Raw genomic sequence first — 25,541 nt, 5'->3', positions numbered from 1 at the left:
AGTAGCATAGACATACAGCATGATAGTTAGTAGTATAAGGATAGTAACATAGTACATAGTAGATAGCAGTATAGACATAATTTTAGCATGATCTATCTAGGTCGTCCTCGGACGGGCCCTCCATCGGTGCTTCCAGTCATCCCGATCCTCCATGCATCTGGCTAGCTCGCCGGTGCATTCTGTTCCCGCATCTCTCCTGAGTACGTCCACGTAGGTTAACGTGGGACGTCCTCGTGATCGATGCCCGTGTGTTGGTTCCCACAGCACAAGTTTGCTGGTTGGCATCTCATGGTGTCTCTGGCAGTGACCTGCCAGCCTCATTCTCCTGACTGCCACTTTATCGCTCACCTTTAGCACCCCCCCATACAAGTTTGCATTAGTGACATGCTCATCCCTGTTGATGTTGAGCACCACACGCATCATTCTGGTGTAGCACCCATCCAAGGACTTCTGCAGGGACTATGATAGTTAGTAGTATAAGGATAGTAACATAGTACATACTTCCCTACTTCCCATTTCCCTATGTGGAATGCATCCGATTTATTGGATGAATGACATGCTGGTGCTCTGGTGCGACATCTAGTGGCCGAATGTTACCTACGTCACCTTTTACTAGAGAGCACAAAGAAAAGGAAAACAAACAGATACAGTGAATATGTGGAGGTTATTGCTTCCATCCACACACCGAGCCTCAAGGCGGTGAGGACTGTGACCGCGATGGTCTGTCTACGTACCGAGACACAACAGATGCTGTCCTCAACTCCCGTCCCCTCCCAAGATGCAACACGGCACGTCACAGGAAGTCCCTCATTCCAACGGCCATCAGACCGTATAAGCCGCACTGTGCCTCACTGCCTCACTGAGCACAGAGTAACAGTATAAACTCTTATATTCCTTGACATTAAAATGTTGTACTGTACATCTTACTGTATATTACTGTATATTTTTGGCTGTATATTTTAGAATATATACTGTACATATTTTAGAATGTATATCCTTGACTTTATTTGTATTCTTATTCTTACCTAAATGTTTACTGTGAACAATCTGCCGTGCTGAATTTCCCCCGGGATCAATAAAGTACTTCTCTTCTCTTCTCTTCTCTTCTCTTCTCTTCTCTTCTCTTCTCTTCTCTTCTCTTTTCTTCTCTTCTCTTCTCTTCTCTTCTCTTCTATTCAGCGGCTCTGATTAGCCAGGTCCTCCTCCTGCTGCTCTTTGGAAACGGATCGCATCGTGGCGGCGCAGAGGAAGACGGAGAGAGAAATGTTTTTGTCCAGAGGCAGGTCCCCCCCGGCAGAGACAGCTCGGTGGACAGGGGGGAGACAGGGGGGGGACAGGGCGGAGACAGCTCGGTGGACATGGGGGGGGCGGGGGGGGGGGGGGGGCGTGCTGTTTTGTGAGTCTGGGATGACTCTATTCGTCCCAATGATGCTACAAAATTTACAAATTCCCAGTAACTAAGTATTATTTGTCTTTACTGTACTTAAGTACATTTTCCAGCTACTCCACTACAAAAGACCACATACCACTTTAACATAACCTTTAACCAGAGCAGCATAACTGGGCCACATACCACTTTAACATAACCTTTAATCAGAGCAGCATAACTGGACCACGTACCACTTTAACATAACCTTTAACCAGAGCAGCATAACTGGACCACGTACCACTTTAACATAACCTTTAATCAGAGCAGCATAACAGGACCACTTACCACTTTAACATAACCTTTAACCAGAGCAGCATAACTGGACCACATACCACTTTAACATAACCTTTAATCAGAACAGCATAACTGGACCACGTACCACTTTAACATAACCTTTAACCAGAGCAGCATAACTGGGCCACATACCACTTTAACATAACCTTTAATCAGAGCAGCATAACAGGACCACTTACCACTTTAACATAGCCTTTAATCAGAGCAGCATAACAGGACCACTTACCACTTTAACGGAACCTATAGAGGTCAATGGATACACAAACGTCATGTAGAATGTGTACTTTTACTTTAGATACTTAAGTACATTCAATAGCAAATACTTCTCTACTTTTATTTAAGAGGACTTTTACTGTCACCAGAGTACTCATTTATCTGAGTATTTCTACGTTTACTTAAGTAAAAGGAACTGTGTACTTCTTCCACCACGGCCGCCTCCCAAGGGGACCGCAGTGTCCCAACGCTGCGCCTCAGCGCGCCTCACCACGGAGCAGGAATCAGTCAAGGGTATCACACAGGATATCAGTCATGCATGGAGAACAGCCCGCCAGGAGCATGAGCCTGCTCATCCATGCACCTCCCCAGGGACCGGGGAGGGGGGGGGGGGGGGGATGGGCGAGTGGTAGTACGTACAAGGGATGAGCCAGGGATGAAGGTCCCGGGCGTGTAGTAGACGATACAAAACCCCCGGAACCCCCGAGAGACTGGCATTATTAGGAGCTCCGTGCAAATGTCACTGAACCTCTGCTATGATCTGCGTCACGCCAAAAACTCGAGACACATCTAATGGCGGAACGCATGCTTGGTAAGCGGTGACAAGGAAGGACTTCTAAGCTACTGCGTTCGGGGGAAAACGAGACTGATTTCATGCATTGAATGTCAATCCCATCCTGTGCAGGTCAAGGTGGTGCAAATCCAAGGGCAGATCAATGCTGGACATGCTGGTGGTCTATGTTCCAGAGGAACAGGAACAGCTGGGTTTCCTCTCTACATGCTGGTGGTACAGTATATGTTTCCTCTCTACATGCTGGTGGTACAGTATATGTTTCCTCTCTACATGCTGGTGGTACAGTATATGTTCCAGATGAACGGGAACAGCTGTGGTCTCCTCTGTACATGTTTATGTGTATTTATTTGCACAATGAAACATAATGAAATATATCAAAGCAACAAATGAAACTAAAACATTTAATGTGCAGGTGAGAAACCTAGAGGTTTATGAAGGTATCTCACATAATAATAAACAACACAAACAATAATGAAACAAACAACTGAAAGAAATGATAAAATAAGCATCAGTAAATAAACAAGGAAAAATACCAATAGGCCTATATTAAATAGAAATAGAAAAATAACCGAATGTAGCTAAATAAAATCACTATTTAAATGCAGTGTGTGTATGTGTGTGTATGTGTGTGTGTATGTGTGTGTATGTGTGCATGCCCAATCACTACACCTTTTTCTTGTTTTTCTTTTTTAGTCCTTTACCTGCAGACTACAGATGACTAATAGTTAGCTGGTCTTAATAATACCAAGACCAACAGACATATAAGCATATACACACATACCTACAGTGTAATGGGCAGTGTTGTAGTCGAGTCACTAAATCTCGAGTCCGAGTCGAGTCTCGAGTCCCCAGTGTTTGAGTCCGAGTCCAAGTCCGAGTCACCAAAGAAGAGCCAGAGTCGAGTCTGAGTCAAGTCCCAATTACCCTAGTCAGAGTCCAAGTCATCAAGGTTGAGTCCACTCCACTCTGGCAATCAAAAGAGCTGACATACAAATAAAAATAAAGGTCTACATTAAACATAAATGACACAGCGGTCACCATTTCATTTACTTTGTGACACAATAGCCAAACAAATGCACTCGCCATCAATATCTTATGCCAAATGATTAGGGCCTATTACAAAAAAAGAACAAAGAAAAATAACTCTATTCATCAATTAACAAGTCAGAGTGCTCGTCTGCACCTTCCGAGTCCCAATGCAGTCAATGCTCGAGTCCAAGTCACGAGTGTCTGAAAATCAGCCCAGGACTCGGACTGGAGCGCTACAACACTGGTAATGGGTACAACTCATCTCGAGTACGACGGCACCAGAGGCCGCGTGGTCCCAGAGGAAGTAGCGCGGCCGGGAGGGAGTGGTTTCTTCCGCGAGGGAGAAGCACAGCATGGTCTGCCGTGAATCCGAGCCTTCCTCTCCATCTCCGAGGCTAATCCAATTGACAGACCGTCACTCGTCGTGCCAGTCAGCTGCAGGAAGACGCACAGACAGAGACGGGCCGTTTTAATTTGATCGCCAATATACTACAATCATCTCTGGAGAAACAGCTGCAATGTGGGAGGAAGTTGACTTTCAGCTCTCTGTGACGTTACGGCTTGTGTCAATATTTTGCCTCCATTCCGGTACGAATGGGACACCGTGAGCTTGTTTATTTGTTTACGGCGACGTCACGGAATAATACCGCAGTGAGTACAGCCCGAAGAATCATCTCCACTCCCTAACCATCTGTAGTCCCTAATGATAGTTAGTCATAGGCACCGCTACACAAATACTATTACATCTAGTGCAGGAGAATTAGCATAATCAAACCTCAAACCTAATATGGGGCGGTGAGTCCTCTCGCTTTGGAAATCATGTAGTAGGACCACATTAGGAGCATTAAATGAGAAGTGTGCACTAACTTTCCAATAAATGCAATTGAGTGGTATAATATTATAGTCATGTGACTGAATTATAATTTGATATACCTATATGTGGATTTGATCTTTCTATTGTTTTAAGTAGTTTGAACAACTTTTTGTAAGTAAGTAAGTAAGTAAGTAAGTAAGTAAGTAAGTATTTATAAAGCACCTTTCATACATGTCATGTAGCTCAAAGTGCTGTACACAAATATAGGCATATATAACGATAAAAGCAATAAAGTCACAGTGATCAGTTAAGATCAATGTTTAAAAAAAAAAAAAAAAAAAAAAATAATAATAATAATAATAATAATAATAATAACGTAAAAATGAAAATAACGTAAAAATGAAAACAGTCATTTGCTTACCAGTTTGGGAGAACAGGTCCGCACAAACATGTCCGCTCAGTAGCAACCGGAAGTGCACTAAACCAATGCACTTGTACGGTAGGTAGCAATGTTTAGCTCTTATAACGCTAGTGTAGTTACGTTTTTATCAGTGGTCAGAGTTGGGTCCACAGGACTTTTCCAAGTCCCATGGATCCATCAGTGGCCGTGTATTGTGTGCGTATGTACCCGTTTCCTCATGTGGTCAGTGGCCAGAGTTGGGTCCACAGGACTTATCCAAGCCCCATGGATCCATCAGGTTTTTCCAAGCCATAACTATTTGTAAGCTAGCTCAAGTTAACCATTTACATTTACATTTAGTCATTTAACTGACGCTTTTATCCAAAGTGAGTTCTGTACAACAGGTCAGCAGGAAGGGTACAACTCTGTCAACTAAGTATTTGTTCGTCAAACAGAGGCGAACTTGGGTGCTACAGTCTTGAGTGCATAGTAGCAGGCACGTGCACACATAGAGCCCAAGGGGTGCTTGAGCACCTGCCCTTTTGAGCCTCGTAAAAAAGTGGCCTTTTTGGAATTTATTTTTTATTTTTTATTGAATTTTTTTTACCGTTACGCATATAGACTGCCCTTCCAACTGAAAATTGGCAGGATAGAATAAAAATATTAGGTAAAGAGAGAGCCATAATCAATTGCAGTTTACACAGCCTCCTCAGTGTGCCTCTCCGCGGTCCTATATATTTTATGCATAGCGTGGGTGGTGATGATGATGATGATAGAAACCGCTGTGGTGCATACAGTTGAATGCTGGTATTACACTCATTGAGGGACACGAAGAAGTCAAGTTCGATGGGATTTGGGAATCTCAAATACAAATCAGGATTGGAATAAAAAATGCATTTATATTAAACAATACAGAATATACAACACTTATTGGGGTCTGTAGGGTAAGCACTTATTCCCTCCCCCCTGAATATTTATGGAGATGTATGGGCCTTTTAAGTCAGTGATAAAAGTGTCTTTCAAAGATAAGTGAGCTCCTGCACTGATTATTATAGTTCAATATTCAATATTTGATCACCAAAACCCCCCAAAAAGCATAAAAAGGGTGCCCCCCGCCCGGAAAAAATCGGGCTTGCGCGCTGCGCACGCTCCGTTAAAACACACACATGTGTAGTGCCCTTTTCAGCCTTTGAGCACCTGCCCCTCTAAAGTCCTGTGCACATCCCTGCATAGTAGTAGGCATAAATACATATTAGCCTAGTAGGTAGTAATATAGGCAAGGTCGATTCTTTAGTAGCAGACTATATACTAGTAAAAGACTAGTAAAGGTTAGTAGTTTTGTCCTGATCTGGGGGTTCGTTCCACCGTTGTGGAGGACAGAGAATAGGCGGCTTCTCTCTGATGACGCTCCCGGAGCTGTGATAGGAGTGGGAGGCAACGAAAAGGGCATCACACATATTACAACCAACAGGCTGAAGAACAGCTTTTCCCCCCAAGCCATCAGACTCATAAACAGAGCCCATTGACCGTATTGCACATTGCATTTTGCACTGCTAAAATTACTTGCACATTACTCATTACAGACATTTTTTGGAACTGTACATAGCCATCTTTGTTATTTAAAATGTATATAGTATAATATCTACATCCTGATACACACTTTTATAACTGTTTAGTAATCTTTATTTTAGTTAACCCAATAATACACAAGACCCTCTTCTTGGGACCAAGTAAGGTTTCAACGATAATCCAATGTATAGTTAGCCCCCCACCACCCCGCCTGTAAACAAGACGAAAGTCTTTCTCTGGTCTGCATCCCCTTAACAATTGTGTATTGAGCTGTACTGTATTGTACCCATTCTGCAATCTGTTAATAACATTTTTAATCAATCAATCAATCAATCAATCAATCAATCAATCAATCAATCAATCAAGTCAACTTATTTGATTCTATGCTAAATTTATTGTATTTTTATCTTATTTTATCTGCACTGCACACTTTTAGAACTGTAGTCATCTTTATTTTAGTCATCTTATTTTATTCTATGTGTAGCATCCTGAATATTCTGCTATTTATTCAGAAGTGCTGACTTAACCTGTTACTTCCCCTGTGTGCACAAAGACGTGATAAACAGTGTTCCTTTTTGATATCTCGCTCAGACTAATGATGCGAGGTGTGCTCTCAAAGAGCCCCGTGGAAGAGCAACAGGAGATAACAAGTACTTTGCTATAACACGGGTTATCCTAGAAGTACAAGTGATAGAGAAGTGTGTGAATAAGCAAAACGGAAAGAAGAACCAACGTCAGTAAATAACGTGTTATCCTAGAAGTGTAAGCGGTATATTAGCTTGCTGCTAATGGCTATAGTGACTCTGAGTATACCACAAGGCGAGCGTCGCTGAAGACCGGTGGTGCATACAGCCACGTTGCGTTAGCAGTACAGGCGATAGCAGGAGGGTTCACCAAGACCCACAGTTTAGCTGTGTTTAAGGTAGCAAACAGTTTAGAGTGCGCCAGCCCAGTCAGCAGCCCCGCAGTGGACGTCTCGTCGACGCAGCCGAGGACACCTCTTCTTTCAGCAGAGGTCGCCACAACACAGCACACTCCTCCAGTTCAGCCACTGCCCCTGCTGCCTACCCCAGCCCGCTGGCTGTGCTCGCGGGATCGCCTGACGGCCATCTTGTCACCCGGACGAGGGGTGGTGAGAGTGGACCCGCCATCTTGGTTAAGTACATCGGTACTTCGTGTGCCAAAACAGTATTAATTTGAAGCGAACGCTAACAACCAGCGTCTAGGGGTACCCCAACCATTATAAGCCGGCTTTAGCTTAGGTCTTTTATTTGGTAACGTGGGCCCACATGTAACTTATTTTTGTATTGTAATAACTGTGTGACGTTCTTGAATTCCCATTGAACTCCTTTATATGTGCCTGGGTCTTCCCCTAATCCAAGCGGGGCTAGGATGGTGCCTATGTTGGGAATAGCGTTCCCCTATAATGTGAGTGAGAGCACCCGGTGCCTAATGTGATTATATGCCATATGAACCACATAAAGTTATAACCTGTAATTGCTACTTGACCAGGCCTTATATAAAGGAGACGTAGATGGGAGCACGGTGTGTGTGTCTATTACTGAGCCCGTATTCTAACCTTTGTTGACTGGGTAAATATATGACTGTAGTATTATTATTTAACCCTTCCCACCCTATTCGCATCACATGGTTAAAGGTCTCTACAGGTTGTCAAGGAAGGGTACTGCTTTGGGGGAGCGCAATATCTTTATTCAACTAACCGTCACCAGGTGTGGGAGGGCTAACGGAGGTACTGGGGGAAGTGAGAGTGTGTGGGGAGCTACTGCTGACTGCCCTGAAAGGCGAGGAGGACCAGAGTACCACCCCCCAGGTTAGTAAATCCTGGGCCCCATCCGCTCCTGCTGCCCGCCCTCCAGTTCGACGTTCCGGGGGTTCAGATAGATTAGAATCTACTGCATCCCGCTACCAGGTGGCCGTGTACAACCACTCCCATAAAGCAGGGATAATCCACCCTGCTACATATGCTAAATGTATTGTATTTTATCTCATTTTATCTGCACTGCACACTTTTAGAACTGTATAGTAATCTTTATTTTAGTCATCTTATTTTATTCTATGCAAAATGTATTGTATTTTTATCTTATTTTATTATTAAGAATCTATCTTATTATTACGATAGAAGCTGCTATGGACCGTCGAGGTGGACCACAATAAATAGAATTTCACTGTTCTTGCTGTAAACTACTGAATAAATAAGTGACAATAAAGGAATCTGAATCTGAATCTGCATCACGAGGCGTTGGAGGCTCCGCTCCAGACCACTAATGATTCAACACTGATGGAGCTGCGAACCTAATTGGAGGGAATGGTGTAAACAAGGGAGGCCAACACACTACACACACAGATCCATTTGTTGTGTGTGTCTCTTGTGTTTGCGGCCCTGAGGGACCAATAACAGGGAAACCGGGGCAGATTAACAGCATGGCGTGAAGGGAGAAAGCAAGGGACATTCTTAACTCGCAGACGTGAAGCACTTAAACCAGGACAGACCTCGGAGCTCCTCGTTAAAAAGAGAGTTTACGCGAGAATACGTTTGTGGACTTATGTAACCTCCATGAGTAAGGTGCTGTTGTAAGTGGTGTTTTTTTTTGTTGTTAAAATAATAGCTCTAAATGTTAGAATAAGTGGTCTACATGTTCAAATAATAGCTCTAAATGTGAGAATAAGTGGTCTACATGTTCAAATAATAGCTCTACACTCCGACAGCCATCACTGATGTGTCTGGTCAGTAACATGTGTCTCCCAGTCCCTCCACGCTGCAGTAAACAGCCATCACTGATATAGAGTGTCTGGTCAGTAACATGGGTCTCTCAGTCCCTCCACTCTGCAGTAAACAGCCATCACTGATACAGAGTGTCTGGTCAGTAACATGGGTCTCTCAGTCCCTCCACGCTGCAGTAAACAGCCATCACTGATATAGAGTGTCTGGTCAGTAACATGGGTCTCTCAGTCCCTCCTGCTCTGCAGTAAACAGACAATACATTTCCTGGTATCCCGTTCCCACTTTATCCAATCAGGAGAGAGAATTCCATGCTGCAAAAATGGTCTGACAAAAATAAGTAGTTTTAAGCAAATGTGTCCTTGAAACAAGTAAGATAATCTACCAGTGCAGTAAGAACATTTGGCTTGGCAATTGACCAAACACTCTATATCAGTGATGGCTGAAAATACCACTTACAGCACCATTAAGTTGGGTGGTAGACTTTTAACAGAACTCTTTAAAATATTAGAGTGGTTTAAATTGATCTCACGAGGTATAATGACTCAACCCAACAACCATTCAAATCAGGTAAGGACTGTAATTCAAGTCCATATTTGACACTTTTCCTGTGTTTTATTTGAAGTCCTAAGAAGATATGTTTGTGGTTTTAAGTACCAAAAACCATCTCAATATAGTTTTACATCTCCTTTCTTAAGCTTCTCTCTGGACCTCTGCCAAGAACAGGCTGTTCTTTATAAAGATAATTTTTTTTTATCCACTTGTTCTCCTCCTATTTAAAAAAAAAATCTGTATTTTCCTCCTGTTAACAGAACTCACTTCAAGGCGGCAATAATGTGATCAAGAGGCATGGTTTCTATCTTGTGCCTGAACTGGCATGGCTTCTTTTATTCACACATAAGCAGTAGTTGTACAACACTCTTCTCTCTTTGAGAGACGTTGGAGGAGAGAATGATAGGGGAGGGCACCACCTATTTTATAGTCGCCCTAAGGTAGAATACCCGAGTGGCTACGCCCAGAGCGCCCTCCAGTGGGGACAGATATATATACACCAAGGCAATCACTGATGGAGACAATTGTCTACACAGGTAAACAGTTACTAGTGTAAACAGTCATATGTATAGTTGGACAGTTACTAACAATCCCATACAGAGTCTCTTATCTCAACACTCCCACTTTTTAGTGCACTGGCTGACTTCTGGGAAAAACATTTTTAACAAAGGAAATAATATATATATAAACTCAAAAGCATTCATAGGGTATGACATTCAATACCTTCACATTAGACATGACCCTTGCAAATCACATTAGTCTTAATTTGAAAACAGGTTCCTTCACAGTATATATTACTCTGTTGTCCGTTGGACAGTAAACCGGTGTCATTCTTTCTTATCTGATGGCATACCTGATGAGATGATATTATTTATAATGACATGTTTACATCTATATTAACACCTCAGGTTCCTAATAATCACAATGGTCCCCTGGTTGTCCTTATAAACACCATATATACACAATGTTCATCATTTTAAACGGTTTAGACAGAAGGCCCATTCTACAAAAACACCATATTTGGTAGAGAGGATATATTTCAATTACCTACTACATCTTGAACAATGCATTCATAACCTTATCTCCATCACTTCGAGCAGTTGCTCTAGATAAACACATTTTTATTGTCACAGCTAGAGATATATACTCAGCTTCACAGGCTGATAGTATCCCTGTAGGCTCTAAGCCTTTAAGCCCTTGCTGTCCGTCTGCAGCACCTCTGGGATAACGGAAAAACATATTTTGACGTAGTTCAATGATTCTCTGTGGGATCAACAAAAAGAATACTATGACATCCTTACCCACTACAGAACATAGGTCAGGGCGAGTACAGGCTGTCCAACAGAATGAAGTTACCCACAGTTTATCTATACATTTCTCACTTCAGTCAAACAAAAAAAAACATCTCAGGACCTTCTCCCCCATATCTCTTCTGGGTTATTTTTACACAGTTGATAGACTGTTCGAAGTCCATACCTATAAAATGGTTTAACCTGCCTTGGTCTTTCTTTTGTGGTCTGGGGCGATGATCAAATCCTCCACTTCTGTATTTTTAAACATAGATCACCTCTCTACTTTAACATTGTAAACCACCCACCTTTGTACTTCAACATGGGGTTAAACATATGATCCATTTCAGCATTTTAAACCTGGTAACTCATCCACCTCTGTACTTAAACATGGGACCAAATATATGGCTAAATTCTTCAGCATTCAATCAATTTCTATGAACCATACTTTGTATTTACCGTGGTCTTCAATACCTTCCTGGATTGGATACCCCCATCTCCCTCCCACTGACTGCCTGCCCTCTAGTAACTTGGTTGGATACATCCATTTTCCCTCCCACTGTATGCATGCCCTCTTCGGGGAACATTGTGGCCTCTTTAGAGGTCGGGTCTACCCCACTGACTACCCTGTAGTAGTGCTCAACGGGGATAGGTGTATTGTCCTCTTCGTCACTCCCTTCCCGGGCATAGCCTGTCAGACGTTCTGGGGGTCTGTGTTCCCTTGTGGAATACCTCCCACTGCTTGAGGCGCTTGACGTCACCCTCAGGTGCTTCTCGTCATCGCCCTCTGGGGGTTGCTGACTGTCTGTCTGCGCAACTGTACTGAGTACACTGGGGTGTTGTGTTTCTATTTCTACACACCTTGTTCTGGAGTCCAGCTCTGGCTCCTCTGTCTGTGTCTCGCCCTCACAGGTTGCCTTTGTGACAAACTTGACTAGCATGTGTTTCAGTACTATCCCTTTACCGGGATGATAAACTAGGAGAGCAGGACTTCCTCTGTCGTGTCCTACGGAAAATCCTTTAACATCCTTGGACTTGGGTTTTCCCTTGTCCTGCAGGTACACATAACACACTGATCCAAATCGGTGCATTCAGGCTAGATTACACTTCTTTCCTGTCAGCGCTGTATATGGAGTGGTGCCCGAGTGCTTATTAAAGCACCTGTTTCTGGTGTAAGCAGCTTCTTGTACCGCATAATGCCACAGGCTCTTTGGTAAGTTACTATCTGCTAGCTTACATCTAGCCATTTCGGAAAGGGTGTGCCATTCCCTCTCTGCCACCCCGCTCTGGTGTGTGGGATATGGACGTGACGTCTCGTGTCTTATCTTATACCTTCCCAACAGTGATTGGAACTCTCTGTTTGTGAACTCGGTTTCGTGGTCGGACCTCAAACATTTTACTGTACCATAAGGAGCTACGTCTGCCAGGAATTTTTCCGTGGCCTGGAGTATGTCACTCTTTTCTTTTATAAAGTAAACAAACACTGCCCCTGTACACATGTCTGTAAAAGACTGTACATATCCAAAACCTCCTATGGACTCGTTGCTTACTGGGCCGACTAGGTCCATGTCAACTAGTGCAAGTGGTACCCCTACTCTGTCTGTGAGATTTCTGTATCTCGGTTGGGTAAACTTCCCCGTTTTGCACATTGCACAATTTTTGTCAGGTTTACGCTTCCCCCCCTCAATGTGCATACCCTCTGATACTACTTGTAGTTTCAGTAAATCCTCGTAATTACAATGACCCATAATCTCGTGCCATGTCTGAATATCGTGACTGGCCGTCCCGCTATACACATCATCATTATCGTTACACTGGTCGTAGTCATTACACTCCGTTTTCAGATAAAATACTCTCTGGTACATCTTTATGTCAAATCGGGTACCGTCAGGTTCTACAAGAACATTTTTACCTTTGTCGAAGAATACCTTGGAGCCGCTTGCAGTAGCAGCTATTACAGAGAATAGTCCTTGTGGGAACGATGGTACATATAGGGCGTTCTTTAGCGTCACCGTACGCCGGCGCCCCCTGCTGTCCGTGAGGCATACCTGTGCGTCTCCCCTCTCTTGTGCCAACCCGTAGATGCGTCTACCGTCTGCCAGTTCCATGCAGTGCCTCTCCGAGTGGAAAGTGTTGTCAAAGTTCTTGAACCGACTCCTGTCGTTGATGACATGGGACCACGCGCCCGTGTCCACGATCAGTCTCCTTCTTGGGGCCCGCTGCATCTGGGCCGGTCCGGCGATGTACGCCGTCCGCGCTCCAAAAGCGCAGTCTTCTTGTCCCGTTATCCTCCGGGCGTTGTCTCGACTCGCCTCGCGTCGATTGTCGCCGCCATCGATTCTCCGGGCGTCATCTCAATTCATCTCACGTCGATAGTCGCCGCTGTCGTGTCCGCTGTTGTCATCCTGTCCACAGCCGTTATCCTGTCCGTAGTCGCCATTCCGTCCGTGGCTTTCGTCTCGCCTGTAGTCACCATTTTGTCCGTGGCTTTCGTCTCGCCTGTGGCCGCCATCTTGTCCATGTGCGTATCGTGCGTTCTGGTTGTGTTTCTTCATGCACGCTCTGCTCTGTCTGCGTGCCCCGTGGATTTGCAGAAGCTACACCAGACAGCCTTTGTGCATTCGCTTCTCCGATGGCCTTTATCTCCGCATCGCCAACACGCCAGGTCCGTCGTAGTCCTGGTCCTCTCTCTTGGCGTCTCTCAAGCCTTTAGCACCCTCTCCCCCTCCTCCGCGACGGCTGGGTGGGTGTCTTCTGAGGCCTCGAAGTTCCTTAGCTTAGCCTTGAACTGTCCCAACCGTGTGTTATCAGGAGTGTGAACGGTTTGTACAGCTCCGGTAGTCCCCTCATCATCATCGCCATCATTAGCCCATCGCTCGGTGCTTCTCCGGCACTCCTCAATGGCGTCGTGATTTGCTCCGCTCTGTTGATGTATTCAGTCACTGTTTCGGTGATCCCCTTCCTCAGGCCCGTTAGTGCTGTGTAGAGGGCCACGACTCTGGGTCTTCCTCGCCCGATGTTCTCTCAGTACCTCTGTCTTTAGTGTCGCGGAATATCAGCCCCAGGCTGGTGTCGTCAAGCATCTGCGCTAACTCACAGTACGCGTTAGCATTCCGCTGGTCGTCCAGGGCTTGCTGTTCCGCTGTCAGTTCTCCGGTGGGGGCTCCCAGGTGTGAATGTCGGTCACTTGTCTCTTCTCTGGTTTTCCATCCTCTTCGTTAATGGTATGCTTAGCTTTTTACTCTGGTCGGCCTAGTGACTAGCCACGCGGTGCTCCCGGCGCTATCCTAGCCTATTACTTCAGCTAAGCTTGATACAGTACCTCCACTATTTCTCCCTGGCGTTATCTGGGCCCATAACCTGTTAACAGAACTCACTTCAAGGCGGCAATAATGTGGTCAAGAGGCATGGTTTCTATCTTGTGCCTGAACTGGCGTGGCTTCTTTTATTCACACATAAGCAGTAGTTGTACAACAAACACTCTTCTCTCTTTGAGAGACGTTGGAGGAGAGAACGATAGGGGTGGGCACCACCTCTTTTATAGTCGCCCTAAGGTAGAATATCTGAGTGGCTATGCCCAGAGCGCCCTCCAGTGGGGACAGATATATATGCACCAAGGCAATCACTGATGGAGACAATTGTCTACACAGGTAAACAGTTACTAGTGTAAACAGTCATATGTATAGTTGGACAGTTACTAACAATCCCATACAGAGTCTCTTATCTCAACACCTCCCATCCCAATTTAGTCGTTATGCCAATTCCCCCCTCCCCTTCCTGGCCATTGCTCGCATGTGCCCCCCACTGGTTGGTCTAGGGAGCCCTGAAGTCTATCAGATGCTTCCTCCGATACATAGGAGACAGCCAGCAGCCTCTTTTCACCTGGCAGCGTGGACTCTCACCGGGGAAGTGTAACGCGTGGGAGGATCACACTACCTTACCCAGTTCCTCCCCTCGCTGTGCAGGCGCCCTGACTGCCCTTTAGGAGTCACTGTTTACAACGACCAGAATACCACCCACCAGCTTCCCACCCGCTGACACTGCCAATTGTGTCAGTCTGACGACCGCCCAAGCCGGAGGCACCGCTGACAGCCGGATTCGATACCAGTGTCTCTGCGGTGGTAGACAGTCGCTTAGTTCGCTGCGCTACCCGGCCGCACAAAGATAAAAATGTCTGTGTTTATTTTCTTCACTGCAGAGTCCGGAAGCCTGTAGAGAGCTGGAGTGATACGTACGTCTCCAGGTATAATTTTACAGGAATTCTGCTGAGTCGCTGTATGTTTTATGGAACTGCGTGAGTAACAGATTTTTCACTTTGACCAAGAGTCCTCTGGGCCACTGGTGTCCTAATGTCTAACTGCTCTGGATTGTGATTACAGAGCAGTGGATCAGGAGGTAGAGCAGTCGTCTGGTAATCTGGAGGTTCCCGGTTCGATTCCCGCTCCTCCCGGCAGTGTGTCGAAGTGTCCCTGAGCAAGACACTTAACCCCTAACTGCTCCTGATGAGCAAGTTGGCACCTTGCATGGTCGCCTCCGCCGTCGGTGTGTGAATGTGTGAGTGAACGGGTAAAATGTGAGGAACGAATTGTAAAGCGCTTTGGATAAAAGAGATATATAAATGCACCATTACAATGCACCATGTCATACAAACACTCACTGGATTATTATTATTATTATTATTTGATTTTATTTCAAATTTGGTTTCTTATGGAGGTGGGGCAGTATACATATACATATTATATTTAGTCATTTACATTTAGTCATTTATATTTAGTCATGTATGTTTAGTCATTTAGCTGAACGCTTTTATTTAAAGCCATTTACAAGTTCTGTACAATAGGTCAGCAGGAAGGGTACAACTCTGTAAGTAAGATTGTTCGTCAAACAGTGTTGAACTCCACTTCACAAATTATAGGCCTGTTTCTCTACTTCCTCAGTTTTCAAAAATATTAGAAAAACTCTTCAACAACAGATTAGATAAATGTATTGATAAACATAATTTACTCACTGATAGCCAGTATGGATTCAGAACACACCGGTCAACATCACTAGCATTAATAGAACTCATTGAAAAAAATCACAAATTCCATAGATAAAAAAAAACACGTAGCAGGAGTATTCATTGATCTAAAAAAAGCAGTTGATACTATTAATCATGATATATTAATCAGGAAATTGGAACGATATGGGATCAGGGGGGTAGTATTGGACTGGGTGAGAAGCTATCTAAATAAAAGACAACAATTTGTGACAATGAGAGATTATAAATCTGAATGTTTGGACATTGCTTGTGGTGTCCCCCAGGGGTCAGTGTTGGGTCCAAAACTGTTCATCTTGTACATTAATGATATGTAAAGTATACAATATATTTAAATGTATTTTTATTTGCGGATGACACTAACTTTATTTTTTTTCTGGTGAGAATATCCAGCAGCTTTTAGAGGTCATCACATCTCTAATGAAGAAATAAAAAAAATGGTTTGTTAGAAACAAATTATCATTGAATTTGAGCTAAACTAAAATTATGTTATTTGGAAACTGTAGATTAAATACTCAAGTACATGTTAAAATAAATTATGTGATTATTGAAAGAGTTTATAAAAATAAATTCCTAGGTGTAATAATAGACCATACAATCTGCTGGAAACCTCACGTAAAACATGTCCAATCTAAACTGTCAAGAAGCATTTCAGTCATGAGTAAAGTAAAGCACATTCTGGATAGAAAATCACTCTACATTCTCTACTGTTAAAAAAGGGCCATAAGGATAGTTCACATTGCAGGTTATCGTGATCACACAAACATATAATTTTTAAAGTCAAAAACATTAAAGTTAAATGATTTTGTGGAATTTAAAACGGCACAATTAATGACAATTAAAGCAAAAGGTCATGTACTGCCAGGAAACATTTAAGAACTGTTCTTTGATAGGGAGGGGGTTATAATCTGAGGGGAGAACTCAATTTAAAAGTTCTTAATGTACGCACTACCATGAGAAGACACTGCATCTCAATATGTGGAGTGAAACTGTGGAACAGTCTGGATGTGACGCTGAAGCAATGTCCAAATATGAGACAATTCAAACTGATTTATAAGGAGATGATGTTCACGAGGTACAGGGATGAGGAAGGGACTTGATATTCACAAGTGTTACATTTTTATTTTGTTTCTTTCATGTTTTACATAATAGTTTTTTGTTTTTTTGTTTTGCATATATATATATTTGTTTTGAAATGTTTTAAATTAGTACACTCATTTGAGTAGTGGAAAAGGGGTAGGATTAAATAAGTGTATACTTCTTCCTACTCCTTTTCGAACATGTAAATTGAGTTATGTTTAGCTTTTGTTTAGTTATTTATTTTGTTTGAGTTATGTTTTGATTTTGTTTAGTTATTTATTTTGTTGTATTCATTTACATGTTCGAAAATAAAGATTTCAAATCAAATCAAATCAACTCGAGTGCTACCGTCTTACTGATCATAAATAGTGCATAGCAGTATAGACATATTAGCATAGTAGGTAGTAGATAGAAGTATAGACATATTAGCTTAGTATACGTAGTAGATAGCAGTATAGACATATTAGCATAGTAGGTAGTAATATAGGCACAGTAGATTCCTTAGTAGCAAAGTGCATAATAGTAAAAGACAGTACAACGTTTTTATTTGTTTAGATATTGATTGAAAAAGTGTGTTTTTAGTTGACAGAACTCTTTGATTACCCCCCTGGAGCTCAGATAGGAGTGGGTCTGAGGCAGCCAAAAGAAGATGCAGAGCATAGGGGTCTTGAGGGTGTGCAGTTAGAAGATGCAGAGCCTAGGGGTCTTGAGGGTGTGTAGTTAGAAGATGCAGAGCGTAGGGGTCTTGAGGGTGTGTAGTTAGAAGATGCAGAGTGTAGGGGTCTTGAGGGTGTGTAGTTAGAAGATGCAGAGCGTAGGGGTCTTGAGGGTGTGTAGTTAGAAGATGCAGAGCGTAGGGGTCTTGAGGGTGTGTAGTTAGAAGATGCAGAGCATTGGGGTCTTGAGGGGTCCCGTTTGGAGTCTTGTGTGGATCGAGGCCCGCCAGGACCGTCCTGGCTCGGGCTGAGTTGTCGAGTAGAATGTCAGAATCGACAGACCACTGCGTGCGAACGTGATGTAACATTGTAGCGGTTAAAGACCCTTGCCTTAGCATCTGTGTGTATAGAGGCTTCCCTCTGGGGATATCTCTCCTGTGTCTCTCCTGTGTCTCCCCTACCCTAATGTATTGATTAGTGCTGTGATTCACTAACGTATTGATTAGCGCTGTGATTCACTAACGTATTGATTAGCGCTGTGATTCACTAACGCATTGATTAGCGCTGTGATTTACTAATGTATTGACTAGCGCTGTGATTCACTAATGTATTGATTAGCGCTGTGATTCACTAATGTATTGACTAGCGCTGTGATTCACTAATGTATTGACTAGCACTGTGATTCACTAATGTATTGACTAGCGCTGTGATTCACTAATGTATTGACTAGTGCTGTGATTCACTAACGTATTGATTAGCGCTGTGATTCACTAACATATTGACTAGCGCTGTGATTCACTAAGATATTGATTAGCGCTGTGATTCACTAACGTATTGATTAGCGCTGTGATTAGCGTACTGTCTATCTGTATGTCATGTATGTCATACAGTATATGTTATGATGAATTGAAAATGGGGGACCCTGATGTAAGTAAACAAGACGAAAGTCTTTCTCTGGTCTGCATCCCCTTAACAATTGTGTGTATTGAGCTGTACTGTATTGTACCCATTCTGCAATCTGTTAATAACATTTTCAATCAATCAATCAATCAATCAATCAATCAATCAATCAATCAATCAATCAATCAATCAATCAACCAATCAATCAATCACTAACGTATTGCTTAGTGCTGTGATTCACTAATGTATTGACTAGCGCTGTGATTCACTAACGTATGGACTAGCGCTGTGATTCACTAGCGTATGGACTAGCGCTACTCTCGTGTGGAGGAGAGATTAGAGAAGGAGGGGCGCCTCTATGGAATTTGTAACGATTGCAAAGATGCCACAACATTTATTGTGAGAGATGGCCCAGAACATTGGTCTGGACACCTCAGAATGTGTGGAGAAATTGAAAACCTCTCAGACTAAATGAGCGACAGGAGAAGGGAAAGAGAGGAAGCTTGAAAAAAAAAAATAATAATAATAAAGAACATTTTTACATTACTTGTTATGTTTTCGCCTGGTCGTCTATTTGTATCTGTACCCCTCTAGTTTTCTTTTGTATTTATACCACTATATCTGTACCTCTCTATGTGTGTATTTATATCACTATATCTGTACCCCTCTACATATATATTTATACCACTATATCTGTACCTCTCTACATGTGTATTTATACCACTATACTATATCTGTACCCCTCTACATGTGTATTTATACCACTATATCTGTATCTCTCTACATGTGTATTTATACCACTATACTATATCTGTACCCCTCTACATGTGTATTTATACCACTATATCTGTACCTCTCTACATGTGTATTTATACCACTATACTATATCTGTACCTCTCTACATGTGTATTTATACCACTATATCTGTATCTGTATATCTACATGTGTATTTATACCACTATACTATATCTGTAACCTCTACATGTGTATTTATACCACTATACTATATCTGTAACCTCTACATGTGTATTTATACCACTATACTATATCTGTACCTCTCTACATGTGTATTTATACCACTATACTATATCTGTTTGATTGATTGATTGAAAAGTTTATTAACAGATTGCAGAATGGGTACAGTACAGTACAGCTCAATACATACAATTGTTAAGGGGATGCAGACCAGAGAAAGACTTTCGACTTGTTTACATCAGGGTCCCCCATTTTCAATTCATCATAACATATATGACATACATGACATACAGATAGACAGTACTGCTACATCTATACATTTATGACATATCAGATTTGCAAATACAGTACTGTTTGTGATACAAAAGTGTCCAGAAAAGGAGTGTATATACATTTGGCATAGAAACTGTACATTGGAGGAGGTTGGTTGGGTGGGGTGGGGTTGGGTGGGTTGGGTGAGGGCTGTACATTGGAGGTGGGGGGGGGGGGGGGGGGGGGTTGGGAAGGGGACACACACACATTTTACACTGTACATTTGAATATTGACAAAGCCTTACTTGGTCATTTACTGTACAACTAGGTTAGGACATTTGTAGGGGCCAGTTTCGAATTGCAGTCTCACGTAGGTGTTTTTTGAGAGTGTTTTTGAAGGTGGGTAGTAACCTGTAACCTCTACATGTGTATTTATACCACTATACTATATCTGTACCTATCTACATGTGTATTTATACCACTATACTATATCTGTACCTCTCTACATGTGTATTTATACCACTATACTATATGTGTACCCCTCTACATGTGTATTTGTACCACTATACTATAGCTGTACCCAGGGCCGCCTCAGGGGGTGTGCGAGCAGTGCGGTCGCACAGGGCCTCGCGGGAAGGGGGACCTCGCACAAAAAAAATAAAAAAAAATAAAAAAGAAATATCTTTTATTTATAATTTTTTCTATTATTTTTTAATTTTTTTTAATTTTTTTTTATGCCCCCCTTCCCACGAGGCCCTTTTTCATCACAGACCTAAAATCTAGTTTTGCTTATATGCTTATATATTTCACATTAGACACGTTTGTAGAATGTTCCTGGCTCTGCGGCTCTGCAGCAGACATACTCACTATTGGAGCTCTGGGGCTCTGCAGCAGACATACTATTGGTTTCAACAAAGGGAGGGGTTACATCATGTGTACGCCGGCGTGCGTCAGCTGCGTTTGACTATTTCGCGCGTGCAGCTTTGGAGGTTATGCTTAGTTATGCCAGCCAAAACGAAGAGGACGGTCATTCGGCAGATGGACTGAAGATGAAAGTTGTTGCATGTTAGACAGTTCAGTCAGGCTAGCCATGTCGGCTTAGCTAAAGGCAGGGACAGCTAGTTAGCTTTAGCTACGTTATAATATCGAGTGCTAACGTGTGGTTCAGTCGGGATAGCCATGATGATGCCGTCTAGTAGCTAGCTCGCGTTTAAATCTCGCACAGAGCCTCGCATTTTTCTGGCTGTACCTCTCTACATGTGTATTTATACCGCTATACTATAGCTGTACCTCTCTACATGTGTATTTATACCACTATACTATATCTGTAACCTCTACATGTGTATTTATACCACTATACTATAGCTGTACCCCTCTACATGTGTATTTACAGTGGTACTACATCTCTGTGCACAAATTGAAAAGCCCTCCGATGAATTGAAGGGCAGGAGAAAAGAAGCGAGGTGAAAAACACCTGGAAAATGAACAACACCCTCTGTTGTCTCCCCCCCCCCCCCACCCTGTTGTCTTCGCCACACACCTCCCCACCCTGTTGTCTTTCCCTTGTTGTCTTCCCCCCCCCCCCTCTATTGTCACCCCCCCCCCCCCCCCCCGGCCCCCTCATCTCTGTTGTCTCCCCCCCTCCCCCGTATTACTAAACACCAGGACACGGATTATAATTACGCCGATGACAACGAGGTAATTACACAGCGGCTCTGATTACTCCTCCCCAGTGCCCCCGCGGTCCAGCCCCCCCCGCCGGCAGAGCACCGGATACTCACAGCCGTCATCTGGTCTTAATCTCTTAAGGGGTTTAGTGACGGTAGAGAGGCTGCCTGCGAGGGGAGATGTGTTCAGCAGAGTGTAGAGACCGGCAGCTCCCTGTAGAGATGTGTTGAGAGTAGGGATGTTCGATATTGGCTTTTTTACCGATACCGATATACCGATATTGTCCAACTCTAAATTTTTGCGATACTGATATCAACCGATACCGATATGTGCAGGGTTTCCCCACCCAAAAAACTGAATACTTTCAGGTAATTAACATGACATATCTCTTGTCGTGGAATTAACACAACATTCTCCATACTTTTCACACACAATAAATGCTTGCCTGGGTAAATAAAGGTTAAATAAAATGTAAAAAAAAAAAAATTATAATTTAGTTCTTTTTTTGAAAACCGATAATTTCCGATATTACATTTTAATGCCAATATCGGCCGATAATATCGGACATCCCTAGTTCAGAGTGTAGAGGCCTGCAGGTACAGGTGTGTTCAGAGTGTAGAGACCTGTACCCCTCTACATGTGTATTTATACCACTATATCTGTACCCCTCTACATGTGTATTTATACCACTATATCTGTACCCCTCTACACGTGTATTTATACCACTATATCTGTATCTCTAGATGTGTATTTATACCACTATATCTGTACCCCTCTACATGTGTATTTATACCACTATATCTGTACCCCTCTATATGTGTATTTATTATACCACTATATCTGTACCCCTCTACATGTGTATTTATACCACTATATCTGTACTACATGTGTATTTATACAACTTTATCTGTACCTCTCTACATGTGTATTTATACCACTATATCTGTACCCCTCTACATGTGTATTTATACCACTATATCTGTACTCCTCTACATGTGTATTTATACCACTATATCTGTATCTCTAGATGTGTATTTATACCACTATATCTGTACTCCTCTACATGTGTATTTATACCACTATATCTGTATCTCTAGATGTGTATTTATACCACTATATCTGTACCTCCTACATGTGTATTTATACCACTATATCTGTACCCCACTGTGTGTATTAATACCACTATATCTGTAGTGTACCCCTCTACATGTGTATTTATACCATATCTGTACCCCTCTATGTGTGTATTTATACCACTATATATGTACCCCTCTACATGTGTATTTATACCACTGTATTTGTACTCCTCTACACGTGTATTTATAAGTTAACACTATATCTGTACCCCTCTACATGTGTATTTATAAGTTAACACTATATCTGTACCCCTCTACATGTGTATTTATACCATATCTGTACTCTCTACGTGTGTATTTATACCACTATATTTGTACCCCTACACATGTTTATTTATACCACTATATCTGTACCCCTCTACATGTGTATTTATACCACTATATCTGTACCCCTCTACATGTGTATTTATACCACTATATCTGTACCCCTCTACATGTGTATTTATACCACTATATCTGTACCTCCTACATGTGTATTTATACCACTATATCTGTACCCCACTGTGTGTATTAATACCACTATATCTGTAGTGTACCCCTCTACATGTGTATTTATACCATATATGTACCCCTCTATGTGTGTATTTATACCACTATATATGTACCCCTCTACATGTGTATTTATACCACTATATCTGTACCTCTCTACATGTGTATTTATACCACTATATCTGTACCCCTCTACATGTGTATTTATACCACTATATCTGTACCCCTGCACATGGGTATTTATACCACTATATCTGTACCCCTCTACATGTGTATTTATACCACTATATCTGTACCCCTGCACAATAACATGGGTATTTATACCACTATATCTGTACCCCTCTACATGTGTATTTATACCACTATATCTGTACCCCTCTACATGTGTATTTATACCACTATATCTGTACCCCTCTACATGTGTATTTATACCACTATATCTGTACCCCTCTACACGTGTATTTATACCACTATATCTGTATCTCTAGATGTGTATTTATACCACTATATCTGTACCCCTCTACATGTGTATTTATACCACTATATCTGTATCTCTAGATGTGTATTTATACCACTATATCTGTACCCCTCTACATGTGTATTTATACCACTATATCTGTATCTCTAGATGTGTATTTATACCACTATATCTGTACCCCTCTACATGTGTATTTATACCACTATATCTGTATCTCTAGATGTGTATTTATACCACTATATCTGTACCCCTCTACATGTGTATTTATACCACTATATCTGTACCCCTCTATATGTGTATTTATTATACCACTATATCTGTACCCCTCTACATGTGTATTTATACCACTATATCTGTACTACATGTGTATTTATACAACTTTATCTGTACCTCTCTACATGTGTATTTATACCACTATATCTGTACCCCTCTACATGTGTATTTATACCACTATATCTGTACTCCTCTACATGTGTATTTATACCACTATATCTGTATCTCTAGATGTGTATTTATACCACTATATCTGTACTCCTCTACATGTGTATTTATACCACTATATCTGTATCTCTAGATGTGTATTTATACCACTATATCTGTACCCCACTGTGTGTATTAATACCACTATATCTGTAGTGTACCCCTCTACATGTGTATTTATACCATATCTGTACCCCTCTATGTGTGTATTTATACCACTATATATGTACCCCTCTACATGTGTATTTATACCACTGTATTTGTACTCCTCTACATGTGTATTTATAAGTTAACACTATATCTGTACCCCTCTACATGTGTATTTATAAGTTAACACTATATCTGTACCCCTCTACATGTGTATTTATACCATATCTGTACTCTCTACGTGTGTATTTATACCACTATATTTGTACCCCTACACATGTTTATTTATACCACTATATCTGTACCCCTCTACATGTGTATTTATACCACTATATCTGTACCCCTCTACATGTGTATTTATACCACTATATCTGTACCCCTCTACATGTGTATTTATACCACTATATCTGTACCTCCTACATGTGTATTTATACCACTATATCTGTACCTCCTACATGTGTATTTATACCACTATATCTGTACCCCACTGTGTGTATTAATACCACTATATCTGTAGTGTACCCCTCTACATGTGTATTTATACCATATCTGTACCCCTCTACATGTGTATTTATACCACTATATCTGTACCTCTCTACATGTGTATTTATACCACTATATCTGTACCCCTCTACATGTGTATTTATACCACTATATCTGTACCCCTCTACATGTGTATTTATACCACTATATCTGTACCCCTGCACATGGGTATTTATACCACTATATCTGTACCCCTCTACATGTGTATTTATACCACTATATCTGTACCCCTGCACAATAACATGGGTATTTATACCACTATATCTGTACCCCTCTACATGTGTATTTATACCACTATATCTGTACCTCTCTACATGTGTATTTATAAGTTAACACTATATTTGTACCCCTCTACATGTGTATTTATACCACTATATCTGTAAACCTCTACATGTAATAATAATAATAATAATAATAATAATAATAATAATAATAATAATAATAATAATAATAATAATAATAATAATAATAATAATAATAATAATATAATAATAATAATAATAATAATAATATAATAATAATAATAATAACTGGACTTTGGAGAAGTCTTTATTCAGCATGCAGACAAACACACATGAGATGGGCAGCACACACACAGGAACACACACACATGCAATTAGTTGGGTCGCCGATGCGATTGAGTCTCTGCACTTGACCCATCCCGTGGTCCTTCCCCCCCAAGGGCAGCCGGGAGCACATAGGGGCTGCGACGTGGGGCCACGCCCCGGGGACCAATCCAAGTGCTCCTGTCCGTCTTAGTCAGGGACGCAACACGTTACGATCTGTTGTGCATGTT

The sequence above is a fragment of the Notolepis coatsorum genome (genome assembly GCF_963971535.1).
Source record: "Notolepis coatsorum genome assembly, chromosome: 8".
In the NCBI taxonomy this organism is placed as follows: domain Eukaryota; kingdom Metazoa; phylum Chordata; class Actinopteri; order Aulopiformes; family Paralepididae; genus Notolepis; species Notolepis coatsorum.
The sequence above is the reverse complement of the archived record's forward strand: the minus strand, read 5'-3'. Positions refer to the sequence as shown.